Source organism: Berghia stephanieae, chromosome 6 (assembly GCF_034508935.2).
Source record: "Berghia stephanieae isolate SIO BIC M18660-M18661 chromosome 6, UCSD_Bste_1.3, whole genome shotgun sequence".
NCBI lineage: Eukaryota > Metazoa > Mollusca > Gastropoda > Nudibranchia > Aeolidiidae > Berghia > Berghia stephanieae.
The window spans coordinates 56,007,992-56,012,991 of record NC_088365.1 but is presented as its reverse complement, the minus strand read 5'-3'; positions in this window follow the sequence as shown (position 1 = coordinate 56,012,991).

The window sequence follows — 5,000 nt, the reverse complement described above, 5'->3', positions numbered from 1 at the left end:
AAACGATCTAACCTATAAACAAATTTATTCATAGAGATTAATAAAGAGATTTATCCTCTTTATTCCAATCCCAAACAGACCTTGTAAGCTCAGAAATACAGTAGCTTCATTACAAGATATAATGAAAAATGTAGGATATATAGAGAAGTTCTAGATGAAAACAGAGGATAAAAATATTTATCACCGTGTCAAAGAGGAAAACTCGGGATCCAATTGATGCGGCACACTCATATATATATATATATATATATATATATATATATATATATATAATATATATATATATATATATATATATATATATATATATATTCGGGAGTATGCCGACTGAAGACGAGGATAGAAGCCACAGAAACATGTGTTTCGGCCATATAAGTGATGAAATCCATTCATATATATATATATATATATATATATATATATATAAATATATATATATATATATATATATATATATATATATATATATCAGCTAGCGGTCGCGCTAGCCACTGAGCCATCCAGTCATTACAAAATACATAGAAGAGAAATCGAGAAAACAACAGAAGCTGAGAAATCAGACATTCTACCTATTTGCCGGCCAAAGGTCAATCATTATCATCCAACCATGCAGCTGTAAATTATGTGTCGTTTTGTCACGGTGACCCGATGGCTATTTATAGACGGTGCCAGAGTTAGTTTCCATCCATTGCGTCCAGCCATGATTTATTCATCCGACATCAAAGGTAAGAGAGACTCACATCTCCTTTATTATCAAGGTTACTCGTCTCAACATTCTCAGCCTAATTCTACCAGGCATGCGAAACCGGAGACTGGTGCCTTCATTTCTATTCTAGTATAGATCTGATTATTGTATGTACTTGTTTGTTTTCCATCAGTAGAAATCCGAAACTTATTAGACCAAAAAATACTTAGACTCAGATGTAAAGTAGAGAAAGCCTTCACAATTCTGATATCTTTCTATTTCCACCCTTTTGATAGCGAATGTAAACAGGCTCTTTATTCACATTCTCTCCTCGTACTCGGGTGTAAAATGAGTACCCCTGACCGTTAACAGCATTGTCTCTGTCGAAAAAAAAATGTGCTATCGCCTAACATACGTGAAGTATGGTCCTATAGACTTGTTGAGTGTTGCTTTTTGCTAGGGGCCTTTTGTAAAGCGTCTTGAGCACGTTTAGTGGATATTGTTTTATATAAGTGCTGGAGGATGGCATTTTTACAGTCCCCGTGTACAAGCAGCCCTATATTGCTCAATGCCAACGTGTATTTATGTGCAGGACTGGTAACCCAACTTGTTACGGCCTCATTGTTATAATGGAAATACTCTAAAACCATCGTATAATTGTGTCCAACAATGTGTAATCAACCCCACGATTACCTTTGGTTATCAGACTTGCTTGTGTTATAATATATATACACCTGGTCTGTGCGAATAATAGACGCATTGTAACTCAAATGATGTGTGGCTCACTCTAGTCTTTTATTCAAATATAGACCTTGAGAAGGAGAGAAGTGGGGGGGGGGGGGGAGTTTACCTGCTTTCGCGCTGCTGGTAAAATTTCCTATTAAACACTTAAACACAGAGAACTTTGGCAAAAACAAATGAAAGACATGCACAAATATTAAATCCTTCAAACATTGTTTTGACTTGTATGATATTTTAACCTTGATAAGTAGATAGACACGTGATGTATATCGGGCCACAAAGCTAAAATATTAATGAATCGGTGAAATTCATTTATTTTATGATGTCAAAGTCCAGCGCAATTTATTTATATTTGTCCAATTAATAACTGTGACCAACTGTCTCAAAAAACAGTTTAATGTTGAGAAAGATCGAATGGTTAAAATTTCATTTAAATCTTAAATCAGTCATACATTTAAGCTTGATTAAGTACCTACTTTCTTAGAGGGAATAATTTGGCTTCGGGACTTTGACGAAGCTAAATTTTGTTTAAATACTGAGCAACTTTTGTTTTTTTTCTGTGTAGTCTCAATAAAAATCAGATGACGCCGTGACCTACTCTATTTTTAATGATGTGCTAAAATAGTATGCGCTTCTAAGAAGCCATAACTTGCCACCCGGGAATTAAGGACCAATACCAAAACTGTTGTATCCAGACGTTTATAGTCGGTTAATACAGTTCAGTGACCCTTACTCATAAACGCGATGGCAAAAAAACAATAACAAAGGCCTAATACGTCATCTTCGAACTATCAAATTATTGATAATAACTAGAAATAATGAGTAGGAAAGACAACAGAGAATAAAACTTCGGGGCGGCCAGGGGAATCAGGGGTCCAGGGATAGCTCATACGGTAGAGTCACGATCTCCCCGCCGGGGGAGTTGTCGTACCAGTAAGGTCGCGGTTCGAGCCCTATCGCCGCCGCTAAGTTTTTATTCTCTGTTGTCTTCGGGCACTTCCACTCACTTCATTTCTTGTTGTTCTCAATATAAGTATACTCCTGCTCCACTCACGTTTCTATATTATTATAGATTTTTCTTTTAAACCCAAATAGAAACTATCAACGATACAATATTTGTACTACTGATCCACATTGGCAAAGACAAATTCCAGGACACATTTGCACCAACCGGTCGTGATGCATAACAACAGCATCGCTCACACCAGATCCTATCAAAAGGAATGCTGAATGCACGTCGTAAGAGCTACGAGCCTGCGACCTTATTGGTACGACAACTCCGCCTGGCAGGTGAGAGCGTGGCTCTACCGTGTGAGCTATCCACGAAACAAAAATTTTCTTTTCAAACCCAAGTCTTTTCTAGATCCCTCTCCCCCCACCTCTTGAGATCGCCGATTCGTCACCACCATCGCGAAGTAATTGACCAGCAGTTAATTTAATAGCCAATATTCTCATCACAAACATATAACATAGAAACGATTGAGACATTGAGTATCTCCGTGATGGGGTGAATTTTTAATTCAGAAAAGTGAGTGGAGGGCACTTATGTTGGTAACAACAAGATATGAATGAGTAGAAAAGTGCCAAAGACAATAGAAAATTTTTAAAAAAAAAAATTTTTATTGTCTTCTGGCACTTTCTACTCACTTCATTCTTGTAAGAGCTACAGCCTTCTTTCATACTTGTAACAGAAACAAGATGGTAAAAAGGTGGAAGGGGGAGAGGAAGGGGGGAGGCACGCTGACCTCTTGTTTATGAGATTTCTAAAATTTATAATCCAAATTAATGGCTGTTTCTCCAAATACCTCTCCGTCGGCATTCGGTCCTTGATAATTATTATAGGCGATTTCATTAACGTTTCAATGTGTGTTCTAACAAGGTTTTTTAGCCCGAAAAAGTTCCCCTGTTTTGGGATTTGTTCTTTTTTTTTTTTTTTTTTTTTAAGATTTTATTCATTTTTTGTTTTTTACTCTTATAGTCCACACCAAAAATTGTAAATCGCCTTTAAAAGGCGTCCCTATATTTAACGTTTATGTTGGCCAGGGACCCATTAAACCTGAGCATTTTGTGGATATTCGCTATATAAAAGCTCATTTTAATTTTAATTTAATTCTAGCAGACATTCTCACTTTAACAAGAGTCCCTAGCGAACAACACCAATTAAAGTGACGTAGGTTAGGCTATTTTACATAATAAAACTCTGACGAAACATCGATGTGACCAACGCTGCCGTTTTATTAAAGAACACGGTATGTGCTATTTTGGTAACATTGCATATACTGTGTTTTTTTAAAACAACGGCAACGGGTACTCATTTTACATCAGAGCACGAGGAGAGAATGTGAGTAAAAAGTCTTTTCCAAGTTAGTTAATTATGCGTCTCTCAGAGACAGATAGAGAGATTCGAACCCTGGACCCTATCAGATCCGAAACGAGTGTCAACCATATACATATGCATAGATGCAGCACTTGGTCCTGTGGTATGTATGTATGTAAAACACTCCGCTTCTGCCCCCCCCCCCCCCCCAGGTCCCACGTGAGCGGCCCAAAGTTGAGTCCTTGGTATCTTTACTCACATTCTCACGTCGTCGCATTTAAGTTTTGTTTTGTTTTGTTTGTTTGCTTTGTTCATTCTTATTTCATATTTGTTTTGTTTTGTTGTTTTTTGTTTTGTTTATTTTGGGGTGGTGGTTTTTTGTTTTTTGTTGTTGTTTTTTTTTTTTTTTTTTTTTTTTTTTTTTGGGGGGGGGGTATTTCAATTTTGATTATTGTTATTTCTCAATATCGTATTTTAAATAATGATAAGTTACAATTATCAACGGCTAGAATTTCCACATCGATCTAGTACATACCCCCTGATCATTTGAGTCATTAGCGACTCCAGTCTAAGGATAGCTATAGTTATGCAACAAAGTCATTATTATGAGAAGATGGGGGGCCAGAATAATTGACTATATAAGGCATAGCACAGAACCCTGAGGGCCCGTATTTATTCCAGCTCCACTTCAAACATTTTTTTGTATTATCTTGATTGTGTGTGCTAGGTGGTCTAGTGGTATGAACAACTCGCTTTCGGATCGGAAGGTCCTGGGTTGGAGGCCTCGCGCTCGGTGCATAGTTGAGTCCTTGGAAAAGGCTCTTTACTCACATTCTCTCAACGTACTCAGTGTAAAATGAGTACCCCGGCCGTTAACAGCATTGTCTTTGTCCGAAAAATTGTAATATCGCCTAACAAAACTCAATGTTCCGTCCTACATTAAATGTTACTGTTGACCAGCGAAACCCCTTGTAAAGCGCTTTGAGCACATTTAGTGGGTATTGCGCTATAATAAAACTCAATTGGATTTGTTAAAATAAAGAAATCTTGAAGTTCCGTCTGGGCAATTTTATGAATCACTCTATCTAGCTGGATTTGAATGTTTGATGGTGGTATCTATCTCACTCCCCCCCCACAGTAGGAATGTGCTCAATGTTATTCCGTAAACTGACCAAGTCATAAGAAAGGGCCTTGCGAATATAATGCTTCTGCTGTACACAGGGGAAATAACACCATTCTTTTTCATTTTGGAATGTA